Genomic DNA, 14,849 nt, shown 5'->3' with positions numbered 1-14,849 from the left:
TCATTTTTGCTCTAACCTCTGATTTTGAATATCTAGCTTATCTAATTTTTTTTTTATTAATTATTGACAAGAATAAGAACGTTAGTCCAGTAGTAAGACTTCAACTTATCCGGAGGTCTTGTGTTTAAATTTTGTGCATGCAAAGCGTTATACCTATGAGTTTGTATTGTGGGTCAACCCTACTATACTAGCTGTCTGTGTAGCCAATGTCGTCAGAATTTGAGTTAAATTCAAAGTTAGAATTTTATTTTTTTAGAAATTTTGAAAATTATTTTCCCAAAAAATCTCTCAATTGTCGTCCCTCCCTCTTACGTCCCACTTTGACCGTCCACTTCCCCCATTTTCCCATTTTTCCATTTTCTTTCGTTTTTTTTTTGTTTCTACCATTTTCCTTGCTGCCAAACTTTATTATGCTGATTCTTTTACTTCTGTTTTTTTTTTTTGCATCTTCACTTGTTTTCAACTTTCATTTTCGTTGATCTGTACTGTCGTTTATTTTTGTTTTCCTTTTGTGTGGGTTGTGTGGTTAAGGAGTTCCAGATTAGTACAATATTTGGATAGTAAGTATCTTCTGTTTAATTTCTTTAAGCGTTATTATGTGAAGTTGTGGGTTGGTGGTGGGATTTCGGTGTAATGGTTTTGATTTTGTTTAGGTGAAAATCGAGAGGCGCACCTTTCTTCGATCACATGAATGTGTCGAAACCTCTGCTATAAAGGGTAAGTTATCGAGTGCCCATAGTAGGAGATGGTTTGCGATAATTCAATTTACAAGGATGGAATGACTTGCGACTTTTGGGCAAAATGCTTTAGAAAGCAAGGGTCGTTTCTTGTATTTGATTGTTAATTCGTTAAGTTGGGTGTCGTTTTTAGGTTCTAGAATCGTTATTGTTGCTTCAGCATTGCGAAACAATTAGGTGTGTAACAGTATCCCTAAAAAATCAGTGAACGATGTGAAGCTAAAAAATTCATTACCAACGCTACACGGTCGGGTAGATGATCGTGTGCTAAACTGTGTGAGCCACTCGGTCGTGTGCTAGACCATGTGAGCCACACGGGCGTGTGAGCCCATTTTCAGTAAAACTTAGTTAGGGTCGTGTTTGATGTGTGTTTCAAGGTTAGCCACTTCGTAGAGTCTGTTATGTGACATGTATGACTTTTAAATATGAGATCTGTGGTACTGATATTGTATGTGTAACGTTTAAAGCATGTCAATGGTATGAATTCTGCATCAATCTGTAAATCTGAGAAATCTGTTAAAGCATAATTCATCTGCGTGCATTTGTGTATGTATTATGTTTCAGCATGTGCATTGGGGTGGGATAACTATGTGACGGAGGAAGCGATGACAGTTTAATGATCTGCAGTATTTGGTGGTTTAACCACATATCTATTATGGTGGCCTGACCACACTTATCTGATTCTGTCGAATTACTGCATTATTTTTGACAGCTAAGATTGCAAATTTCTGTACAGTGACATACGATCACTTATTTGGTTTGTGGGGTTGGATGAGTATATATTACCCTAATTGGTGTGTAGGGACGGATGAACGGAGATGGTGTGTAGCAGATGAGGGTATGATATGTATCTGTATCTGTTTAATATATTGCATCGTTTGATATGTCATGCCATCCGTATCTAATCTGTCTGCTATGTTGCATCGTGAGATATGCCATGCTTTTGTATCTGTTTGATTCATGATTTCTGTATGATTATTCGCAATCTGAATTGTATGAATGAGATAAGTTGCACATTGAGCTTTGTTAGCTCACTCTCTATTTTTTTTTATCTCTTCAGGTGATTAGCAATCTTAAGATCAGGTGGTGTGCGAGAGTTCGGGTTGGAATTTCAATAATAAAACGGTTTTTAAGAGACTTATTGTTTAATACGAACTTTTGGGACTATTGGTACTTTTGGACTTCTCGATTTTTGGTTTATTTTGTTGGATTTTTGATATGTAGTATCATTAAACTGCAAATTGCATGAGGTGTTACATAAATATTGATCTATTAATTAAAATTGTTTATGACCCAATATAAACAACTTAAAAACACTTAAATTTAATATATATAACATTTCAATAAAAATATTAAAATGTATGCAAATAATTTTAGTAGCATATTTCAAAAAATATAACAAATAATCTTTAATTTACATCCTAATGTTCAACTTAAAAATTAAAATTTAAAAGATATTGTTACAATGTTGATATAAATTAGAATTCTAAAATTAATTATGTTTTAACTTAAATTATTATATATATTTTAAATATTTTATAATTCAATTTTATATAATTTATAATTTTAGTTTGCATGCAAAAGTTCATTTTGTAGTTTAATTATCTTATTAAATAGTTTTAAAACTATAATTATTTACATGTTTCTATCATTTTCACTAATTTTGGACATAATTAAGTAAAATAAATTTTATATTTTTAAAAATTTAATTTTAAATAATTAATAATATTAACATAATTAAATAATACTTATATTTTTGGTAATTAAATAATATTTTTTTTATGATAATAGTATTTATATTTATGATAAATATTATATTATTTTTATTTTTAATATTAAGATAAATATTATTTAACTTTTTTAATTAAATATTATATTATATTTATGATAAATATTATATTATGTTTTATTTTTAATTTTTAACTTTAAACTAAATTTTTAAGGATGAATAAAATATTATTTAAATTAAATTTTATATTATATTTTAAATTTAAAATAAATATTAAATTTAATAAATTTAAATTTGGAATTAAAGAAAAATAGAAAAATAGAAAATTAAAATTTTGTTATGGATTTTTACTAAAATTAAAAATATTATTTAAAATTGAAATTATTATTAAAATTAATATTAAAATATGTAACAATTTACATTCATAATTTAAAATTAAAATTAATGTTTATTTATTGTTATGATAATAGTATTTATATTTTATGATAAATATTAGAATTAAATTTAATACAAAACTTAAATATTATTTAACTATTAAGGTATTTATTATTTAACTTTATTTTAAATAAATATTATTTATCTTTATGAAAATTATTATATTATGTTTTATTTTTAAATTTTGAAATTTAAACTATAATTTTTAAAAATGGGTAAAATATATTATTTAAATATTTTTCTTGAAAATATTAAATTTAATCTGAATATTAAAATCAATAAATTAATGGAAAAATGTTTGGTAAACTGCCAATGGAGTGTGGACTCGACCAACACGAACCAAACACAGAACAATGAATGATTTAATTACTTTCAGTATGAAGGTGATTCTCTAACATAGAAACTAGTAAAAATTGCAATTCCTAGAAAATAAAATTTATTCTTAGAAAATTAATTCCTACTACTTTATGCCAAAATAACAATATATAAAACTTATATGTAAATAGGTCTACGAGTGTTATCTATTTATACGAAGAGATTGGAGAATACTTGTTAAATAAATATAACATAATTTAAATAGAAAACCTTCTCTAAGATTAACTGAGAGAGGGGTGGGTGGCACACCCTAGTAATTGTTATTAGGGTTGCTACCCTTCACATTTATGAGCGGTAGTATTAGGCCTCTCATGTATTGGGTTCAATTATTTGTGCTTGTAGGACTTTTGACCTAACACTCTATAATTTAATCTAACTCAATATTTGTTTTCTATTCCCAAAATAAATATTAATTAATTAATTAACTAATTAAATTAATTTTCCAATTAAATAATTCTTTCAATCCAATTCTAATTCTATTAAAGTCATGACGACTTTACAGTAAAAAAATCATGAGGAAATATATTTAATTTTCATATTCAATGGATTCATAATGAATAATAAATCTAATTCCATTTTCGAACTTCAATTGTTTAATTATAATTAATTAAATAATAATTCAAAAATCTTAATTTAATTCTCCAGTTATTTCTATATTTAGTGAGAAAATGCATTCATTTGTGAATGCGACCCATTTCTCTAACTTCATCATTTCTATTATTTATGTTCATTTGGTTTTACATGCAATTCATTTTAGTTTCAATAAGCTAGTGGAGGGATCAATTGAACATATATAATTAGGGTTCAAATAATTTATAATTAAGTTCCAACTTTTCGCCTATTAATTATAAATTTATTTAGTCACAAAGTCATTCTATTATAGTATCGTCACCGAGCTCTCATTAATTACATACCATTATGAAAGCTACTTAATTAGTACTTGTCTAATGATCTTACCATAAGTGTGTTACCCTCATAGGATATCCTAAATATCTTTCGGATAAATCTCATAAAATAATAATCAAGTAATTCATCTACTAATATAAGTTGCCCTTCCGTATTACGATATGACCATGTAATACTAATAAGTCTAAATTATATAGATTTACGTTACATCTTTTTACTTAATATTTGAGTAAATTTGAGTATATTATTAGAAAATTATATGAATTTTATTCATATTAAGACATTGAGCATGATTTTAACAAGTTTGTAATTTTATTAATTTTAGAGTTAAATTTGCATAAAATTAAGTTATATTGTTACATTTTAATAAAATGCTTAATATATTGCAGTGGGACCATGGAATTTGTAACAGCTCGATTTTGGGGCTAGTCGGACTAGTGATTTCGGAACCACTAAACCGAGGTCGAGAAAATTATTTTAAATATCATTTTATGTATTGTAGCATGCTTAGATAAGTACATGAAAATTTTGGTGAATTAATTTTAGCGATTGCTTGCCTAATTGTGAAAAACAACTAAATCGCTTAAAGTGCAAAAGTCCTATTTTGTTAGATAAGAGTGTCAATTAGCTAAAGAACCTAAATTGGGGGCCTTAAAGAGCAATTAGACCCTTAGAGAATAGGGTGGCCGGTCATAGGGGGATAAACTGATGGGAAAGTCAAAATTAGGTGTCGTTTTGGTCACCAATTTTGACTAGTTTTAAATAAAAAAAAAGGCTTCATCTTTTTTATTTCTTCTTCTTCAACCGATTTTTATATTCAAAAGGGAGGGCTTTGAGAGCTCAAAATATCAGCCATTAATATCTCTTACAAGTAAGTCATTTATAAGATTATTCTTGATGATTTTTGTAATTTTGGACTCTTTGTAACATAAGCTTTCTATGAAGAGGATTATTTTGCAAAATGGTTGAGAGATTAGGGTTTTGCCATGAAAGCATATGTGTAGTTTTCTGAAATTTTACGGAAGAATATGAGTATTAGATATGTAATAAATAACTTTTATGAAGGGATTTTTCATGAAAATCCTAATAGGGACTATTTTACACAAGTTGGAAATTTGTTGATAAATGTGAGAAATAATAGAAATTGAAAATATTAATCTGGATACCCCCCCAAAAAAATCAAAATGGATCTCTAATTGCACTAATAGAAATTTTGGATTGCTTCTAGTATAAAAAGTAATCAGCTAGGCTTATAATATGAAGAAATTTGATAAAAATCGATTTCGAGCATAGGGGTAAAATGGTCATTTTGTGAAAGCCTAGGGGTAAAATAGTCATTTTGTCCAATTATGAACTTTCGGGCGTCTAAATTGATATGCTGATGAAATAAATGAATTTTATTAATTTAGATAAAGAGAAACGTGATTTGGGTCTTGATAGGGGTAAGAACAAAGTTTACGAGGGTTAAGCTCGTCTTCATCACTTTGTATCGAGGTAAGTACATATGTAAATAATATGTTATTGAAGCTTACTTTGATATATTTTAATAATATACATGTGTAATTGGCTTATTGTTGTTATGCATCTAAATTCTAATTGTTGCCATGAATGTTTAAATGACATGTTACGCGAGTAAATTACAATGTGAGCAAATGCGATGTTATTCGACTAGATATGAAGCCCTGTTGAACCTTAGACAGAGCATAGGATACAAAGGGGCATGTTATGAAAATTATGTGGTCTGAACTCATGAGTTGAGTCTGAGTTCATGAGATAAATGCTATAGGTAACGTGGGTCCGAGTACTGACTTTGTGTACAGACCCGTGAGTGGCTCGATGAGCATACGTTACATGATAGCTATGGGGTCCGAGTCTTGACTTGATAAACAGGCTCATGAGTAGCTCAAATGTGAGCGTTTCATAGCACGAGGTAGCCCTGATTTCTTATATGGCATTTAGACGCAAATTTCTTACGTATCCATATGTATTTCGAGAGTTCAATGGGTAACCTGAAGATTTAGTTGGTGAATACTTTGATGAGGTATGTATACCGAACTCATGGTTAGGACCTGAGTAAAGAACTAGGTGTATTAAGTATACATGAATGAAAAGAAGAGTAAGATAGAGACGTTAAGTGATTTATATCTTTTAAGTATGACAAGCTACCGTTGGATGAATATGATTTTCTTATAATTACACTTTATTTGCATATATGTACTTACTAAGCTCCCACACTTACCCTCCTTTCTTTTCTTTCCTTATAGTGACACCAAGCTAGCATCGGGGATCCAGTGACATCAAAAGCTTCGATCACACTATCACTCAAGACGTTGGTATAGCTAGTTTCATTGTTTTGTTTTCTGGCATGTATAGGGACTCGAGTCTTTGTTTATTGTTTTTTTAGTTAGCCATAATGTGTTGGCTCGTATGATTAATATGATACTCATTTTGTATAAGGCCATGGATGATGGTCAATACTCATTTTGATTTATAAATAGAAGATGATATTTTCATAGATGAGTAAATTGCATAAATGAAATATTGTCCATTGTGGTTATTTTGGCTCTATGATGTGCCCTTATGTTAGTATAGAGTGATTTTTGTGCAGGTTACATAAGTAAGGGTGACAAAAAGGCTTGGAAAATAACTTTATTTTGTCCACATGGGTAGGCACACGAGCATCTATCTAGGCCGTGTGTGACACACGGTTCACTACATGGGCGTGTGATATGACCGTGTGTCCCTTATACGTAAGAATTGTAAATCAGTATGCATGGTAGTAAACACAGGGGCAGAGACACGGTCATGTGTCTCAGCCGTGTGAAGGGTAGGGCCTAGCACACGGGCGTGTGCCTTAGCTGTGTGGCCCTTAAGGAATGCTGACGTCAGAAATAGAATGTCTAAGTTTTTACACACGGGCTAGGACACGGGCATGTCATGGCCGTGTGAAGGACACGGGCCAGAGACACGAGCGTGTTCTAGGCTGTGTGAAAACTCCAGTAGGTGTGCATTTAGAATTAATTCCACACGGGCATAGGACACGGGTGTGTCCCTATATTGCACACAGGCCAATAGCACGACCATGTTGAAATGTCACACAGGCGTGTTGCCCCTCCTACACGGGTGTGTACCCCTGTGTTAAGAGTTATTTCCAAAGTTCTTTAAAGGACTCGGATTGTTTCCGAATGGGTTACAATGGATGTTTTGGGCTTAGTAGGCTCTTATGAAGGAGTTTATAAATAAAATTGAAAAAGCTTTAGTTTGACCATGTTTTGGTGTTATGAAAATGTCTATATACATGAGTTTAAGTTAGGTAATGCCTCATATTTCGACCCGGCGTGGGGCACGTGTGTGGGGTGTTACAAAATTGACTAACATGGAAGCAAATAAAAATGTCACACATGAACAAGTCATATGGACAAATAGAGCATGATCGGGTTAAAAAAATTTACCTTGACCTAGTTGAAGTTGGTTGCTAAAAAGAAATTTAATTGTGTCTTAAATTGGGTTACAAAATCATCCATCAAGAGGAAGAAAAACCTAAATTCAAAAAGCATCATGAGCAGCCCAAAATTAGCTTTTGAAGATTTATTTTGAGGTCTTTGCACTTGGGAAAGAATCAGAAATTAGCTCCCAAATATTGCTAAAGAAAGCTAGAATCAAGCAAGAAAATCAAAGAAAAAAATCAGCCACTCTCTACATTTTATGGCCAGCCAAGAGAGGGATCATTTCAAGGGATCCCTCAAGCTATTTTTAGCAAACTCTCAAGCTCTCCATCCACTATAAATACCACCCTTCACCCCTTACCCCTCACTAAACTCATCTCTCAATTCACAACATTTCTCATCTTTCTTTTCTCTTTTCGACGCATAAGCCTTCCCATTACCCCATCCCTTTAGCTAGCATTTTCCCTTGAGGAAAACCTCTCTAGGTCGGCCACCTTGAGGAACATTTTGCAATCACAATAATCGGAGAAAACCACTACAATCAGTATTCGGGGAACTGTCGACTCATCAAGAGTTTCGTATTCCTTAAATCTTATTTTGTTTATTCAATATGTTTGCAATTTTTTTGATGTTTTCCTATTGAAAATGATGACTTAATTTTGTTTAGCTAGAATGATTACATTAATTTGATAAAGTTCATTTTAATTCATGTTTGTGATGTTTTGTGCATCAATCGTTCATGTTTCTAATTAAAATCATGTATGTATTTCATGCATTAAAATATGTTTGAATGCGTTAGAATTAGTTGATCAATCTTGACCAGATGACAATTAATGGACACAATAATTGGAAGGTGCATGCTTAATATAGATCTTGATCTAATTAAATTAAAGGTTCGTAATAACTCGGGAGAGCTCTATTACCTTGCATAACTTTAGGTTTGTGTGATTAAATTGTTTCAAACTTTATCCATCCCTGTTACTTCATATAAATTCTAAGGATTCCTTAGTTAAATTATGACACTGGTTTATGCATAGTTTTTCTAAGTATAAGATTCGGTTGAGCTTATATGAGATTCCCAGTTAATGAAAGATCAAGTTGTCATGGAATAGTTTTTTGAACATTGTTAAGCATGATGAAAAATAAATTAAGTCGAATGTTGTAATTATTCTAGCTTATTCATGTTATTGTTTTTAAACTTGTGAATTTGTTGTTCATTTCATTCATTGCATTTAGATTAATTCATTTGCATTTAATTAATTTAATTTAACACCTACCAATCAAAATTATTGTGTTTTCTTACCAACTTGTAATATTTAATTTTACTATTATTAGTTTAACATATACAGTCATTGTCGAGACGATAACTCTTATATTTACTTATTACTTGATAACGACTGTGTATATTTGCACAAGCCTACGCGTTACAAGTTTTTGGCACCGATGTCAGGGACTGTTAATTTAATCATTATTCGTGAAATTATTTCTTGCAATTTGGTTTATTTATTTTTATTTTTTTGTGACTATCTTTTTAGGTGTTTATGAGCATAGATCATATCATCGATCTACTTCCTGTAGACCCTGAAATTGAGCGGACATTTAGACAAAGAAGATGAGAAATATTAGCCTAAAGACAAGTTGAAGAGATGGACTTTGAAAATCAAAATGATGTTCAAGGGAATGGAGTCGCTAATGTTCATAATCCAATCTTTGTTGCTGATTATAGGGATCGAGCTATAAGGCAGTACGTTGTGCCCCTTTTTAATGGGTTAAATCATGGAATTAGGAGACTGGAGATCGAGGCATCATAATTTGAATTGAAGCTCGTGATTTTTCAAATGCTTCAGACAATAGGCCAATTTAGTGGAATTCCCACAGAAGATTTACACCTTCACCTTTAACTATTCATGGAGGTGAGCGATTCCTTTAAGATAACCAGTGTAACTGAAGACACATTGAGATTGAAGTTGTTTTTATACTCATTGAGAGATTGAGCATAAGCATGGCCTAATTCGTTGCTTCCCAATTTAATATCTACTTGGCAAGAATTAGCTGAACGTTTTCTGGCAAAGTATTTCCCACCTAGTAAAAATACTAAGTTACGGAATGAGATTATCACTTTTCAGTAGATGGATGATGAATCCCTATATGAGGCATGGGAAAGATTTAAGGAGTTACTTCGTAGATGCCCACACCACGGGATTCCACATTGCATCCAGTTGGAGACATTTTATAATGGTCTCAACGCACACACAAGGTTGGTGGTAGATGCTTCTGTGAATGACGCTATCTTATCGAAGCCTTATAATGAGGCTTATGACATTATCGAGAGAACAACCAGTAATAACTACCAGTGGCCGAAAAATTGAGTAGCTTTAGGAAGATGAGTTGCTGGAGTGCATGAAATAGACACCCTCACTTCACTCTCAGTTGAGGTATCTTCTATCTCTTCAATGCTGAAACAGTTTACTACTACGTAGGGAATCAACACCAGAATAGAAGTGGACAAGGACCATAGTCCAACTTCTATAATCCTTCATGTCAAGCCATCCAAACTTTTCTTGGAGTAACCAATGAGGAGGACCGAACAACAATTACATGCAACATAAAGCAAATCAACCTTAAGATTTCAATTAACATATTCTGAAGCTACCACAAGCTAAATCGTCTAATAGTTTGGAGAATTTGTTAAAGGTTCACATGGAGAAGAATGACGCTTTAATCCAAATCCAAGTAGCCTTAATCCAAATCCAAGTAGCAACACTGAAAAATTTGGAGAACAAAATGGGTTAGTTAGCTACAAAACTTCATAATAGACCACAAGGAGCCTTGCCAAGTGACACGAAAAATACAAGGAATTTGGGTAAGGAACACTGCAAGGTAGTTACTTTATGAAGTGGTAAGACTTTGGAACCCAAGGTAGTTATGGTTGAAGAAAAACCTATCAAGAAAAAGGAAAATCAACCGACAATTGAGATTTTAGCACCAGAAATTTCAGATGCTGAAAAGTTTGAAGTGGTAAAATCTAAATTAGTGAATTTTGATAAGCTAACACCTTCTTTAGATGCAGATACAATTCCTTAGAAAAGTTGTCTAATTTAAGCTAAGGATCCAACACTTCCGTATCTAAAAAGAATCAAGTAGCAAAAACATGAGGTGCAATTTGAGAATTTTTTGGATATTCTAAAGCAGCTTCACATTAATATACCTTTGGTAGAAGCTTTAGAACAAATGCCCAATTATGTCAAGTTCATGAAGGACATTATTTCCAAGAATAAGAAGTTTAGTGAGTTTGAGACTGTAGCATTAACGAAGGAATGTAGTGCGTTCCTACAGAATAAGCTACCTCCGAAAATGAAGGACCCCGTAAGCTTTACTATACCTTGTAATATTGGTGAATCTTATTGTGGTAAAGCTTTATGTAATCTTGGGGTGGGCATCAACTTGATGCCAAAGTCTATTTTTTGGATGTTGGGAATAGGTGAAGTAAGAACCACAACTATGATGCTCAAATTGGCGGGTCGATCCTTAGCATACCCAGAAGGAAAGATTGAGGATGTTCTGGTACGTGTAGATAAGTTCATTTTTCCTATTGATTTTATTGTCTTATATTTTAAAGTAGATAAGGAAGTGTCGATCATCCTAAAGAGACATTTCCTAGCTACAGAAAGAACATTAATAGACGTGCAAAAGAGAGAACTTATGATGAGAGCTCAAGACGACTAGGTAACAATTAATGTTCTTAAAGTAATGAAATTTCCCAATCTAACGGAGGAGCTAAAAACCTTAGTTTCTGTGGAGTGAGAGAATAATTTTGTAGAGGATCCACTGAGAAACACTTTAGGGTCTGAGCCATTGGAAGATGAAGAAGGTAATGAAAGAATAACTTTGATGAAAGCTAATCCGAAGGACTATTTCAACCAGTATAGTTTGAACCATTAGAATTCAAAGCTTGGGAATTTACACAACCCAAGTTATTAACCAAGGAACCACCCAAAATCAAACTAAAGGTACTTCCTTTTTATGTGAAATACATTTATTTGGTACTTTGCCTGTGATTGTTTCAGTAGAACTAATAGGACACCAAGAGGAGCAGCTGATCGAAGTTTTGAAGAAATTTAAAAAGGAGATTGGTAGGACCATAATTGATATTTGAGGAATAAATTTGTCCTTTTGTATTCACAAGGTTACCTTAAAGGAGGGCGAGCAAGCTAGAATTGATGGGCAAATGAGACTCAATCCAATAATGAAAGAGATAGATCGAAATGAAGTTATCAAATGGTTAGATGCGAGAATTATCTACCCCATCTTAGATAGTTCGTGGGTAAGTCCGGTATAATGTGTACCAAAGAAAGGTGGAATCACAATTGTTGAAAATGAATGAAACGAGTTAATCTCAACAAGGAAGGCCACTGGTTGGAGAATCTGTATAAACTACAGAAAATTGAACAGAGCCACTCGTAAGAATCATTTTTTGCTACCTTTTATAGATTAGATGTTGGACTGACTTGCAGGTAACGAATAATACTATTTCTTATATGGATATTCAGGATATAACCAAATAGTTGTAGCCCTGGAAGACCAACATAATATGACTTTTACTTGCCCGTACGGTATGTTTGCTTTTAGGCGAATGCCTTTCGGTTTGTGGTGTAATGCACCTGCCACATTTCAACTATGCATGATGGTAATATTTACTGATATGGTTGAAAATTTTGTTAAGGTATTCATGGATAATTTTTTTTTTTGGTAATTTATATGATGTTTTTTGAGTAATTCAAATCTTGTCCTCAATTGGGAGAAATGCCACTTAATGGTTAAAAGGATTGTCTTAGAATACAAAATTTCCAAAAATGGGATTATAGTCGACAAAGCAAAGGTGGATGTGATTGAGAAATTGCCACCACCAGTCAATATTAAAGGGGTTTGAATTTTTTTAGGCCATGCTGATTTTTATCAAAGGATTATTAAAGATTTTTCAAAAATTTCCAAACATTTGTGTACGCTTTTAGAAAAAGACACCACTTTTGAGTTTAACAAAGCATGCTTGGAAGCATTTGAGAAATTAAAAAATTGGTTAATCTTAACCTTTATAATCATTACACATGATTGGAACTCTCCTTTTGAGTTGATGTGTGACGCAAGCAATTTTGCTGTGGGAGCTGTGATGGGGCAAAGAAGAAACAAAGTTTTTCACCCTATCTACTAAGCAAGTGGAACTTTGACAAGAGCCTAGTTTAACTACACGGTAACTAAAAAAGAACTCTTTGCTATAGTTTTTACTTTTGACAAGTTCCGTTCTTATTTTATAGGTACAAAATTCACAGTGTTTACTAATCATACGACCATAAAATATTTACCTTAAAAAAATATATGCTAAACTGAGGTTAATTTGATGGATACTCTTAGTCCAGGAATTTGACCTTGAGATCTAAGACAGAAAGGGAGTTGGGAATCAAATAGATGACCATCTGTCGAGGTTATAACAGAACGAGGTAACTCATTCACTTGTTCCTATTAATGGAAATTTTCTAGATGAGCATATCTTTGAGTTAAATCAAATCCATGAAATTTCTTGGTTTGTCAATTTTGCAAATTATTTAGCATGTGGAATAATGCCTCTCAGATGACATACCAACAAAGGAATAAGTTCCTTCGTTATAGTCGGTATTATTTTTGGGAGGAATTGTTTGTAATACCCCTAACCTGTCTCCGTCATCGGATTAGGGTTACAGAGCATTACCATACAATCGTAAAACATTAAACATCATAACATTTAAATAAACTAAACATATTATAAACCATTCATTCATATGCACTTTGTCCTTAAACCGAGTCTTCGGGGCCCTAAAAATAGCTTAGAAGTAATTCGAGACTAAATTGAAACACAACAGGAGTTTTAAGAAAAAAGATACAAAAATGTGAAAATAGAGTTCACATGACCATGTCCCAGCCCATGTCGTCACCCATGTTACTCACGGAGATGCCCCACATGCCCGTGTGCCAGGTCGTGTGCTAGGTTATGTAACTCATTGACTTGGAACACTAAGAAATCTCAAATGACACACGACCATGTTGTGAGGCCGTGTGCGTCACATGGCTGTGTGACAGCTTGTGTCCCAGGCTGTGTGAACCCAAAATTTACCTAAAATCAAGCCATTTCATAACTAATCCATGCATGAAAAACCAATCTATTTGTGCACACTTTCAAGGGACTTAAGCATCATTCAAATACACATAATCATGCCATTTCAAACAACCTAATTCACCTAACCAATATGCCATTCAAAGGCACCGCAATTGCATCCAAACATTATTTACCTAAACATGTCAATATTGCCATTTTCCAAACATAATAACCTAGTTTAAATATGTACTAAAACATGTAACAAGTAACCATTTTCAAGCCATCATCAACATGCCAAAAGAACCTTATAAACAAGCATTTGAAAATGACCAAAATGACATAATTTGGTGAGAAGATAAGGTACACCAACCAAACATGAAATTTAAAGCTCATACATATCAAATCACCATTAGCATATTTACAAAGTACCATTACTAAACAACCTATACATGCCATTATTAACCTTGGCCAAAATACACAAAATCTACCAAATTAGTTGTTAGATCGTGTGATAGGTCTCCGACGAGCTTCCAACTGAGCGAGCTTCCGATAATCTATAAAATAAAGGAAAATAACTACGTAAGCAATGAGTGCTTAGTAAAAGCCTATACAACATTATCAAATTCACAAGTTAGTATACTTGTTCATGATACATATGAAATCAACTATAAGATATGTAGTTTACCATATATATACATAACATCTAACTCATCAATGTTGCCATAAGATCATGATTCATTCCATTTGCATAGTTACCATTTCATTTCCCTTTTCTTACGAGTTGAACCATTTAGAATTACATCGGATACTCAGGAAAGCTCACACATAGTGTGCCTTTACATATAAATGTAACCTTTCCTTTACATCATTGCTCACGTGAGCCATGAAATGGGCTTGCTAACACGAGCTGTGGGTCAGAATGTAAGCTACACGATGTTTCTCACACGAGCCGTAGAGAATCCACAACAAATACAGGACCTCAGCCACTGGTAGGGCATTCAAGACTAGCACCCGAAACATGAAATCCTTAATGACATGTCATTTGAATCCTAAGAATTCTTAAGGTTCAACCGGGACTCATTTTTCGTCAGTTC

The 14,849-nt window shown here is 32.6% G+C and overlaps 1 non-coding gene across 1 annotated transcript; it reads right to left on the bottom strand.

Annotated features, from left to right (window-relative positions):
* Window positions 1-9,725: 9,725 nt before the first annotated feature.
* Window positions 9,726-9,831, bottom strand: LOC128291070 (small nucleolar RNA R71). The gene has a single exon (XR_008280846.1). It is a non-coding gene; the product is annotated as a small nucleolar RNA R71 (small nucleolar RNA).
* Window positions 9,832-14,849: the final 5,018 nt, after the last annotated feature.

Source organism: Gossypium arboreum, chromosome 3 (assembly GCF_025698485.1).
Source record: "Gossypium arboreum isolate Shixiya-1 chromosome 3, ASM2569848v2, whole genome shotgun sequence".
Taxonomy (NCBI): Eukaryota; Viridiplantae; Streptophyta; class Magnoliopsida; order Malvales; family Malvaceae; genus Gossypium; species Gossypium arboreum.
The sequence above is the reverse complement of the archived record's forward strand: the minus strand, read 5'-3'. Positions and strand labels throughout refer to the sequence as shown.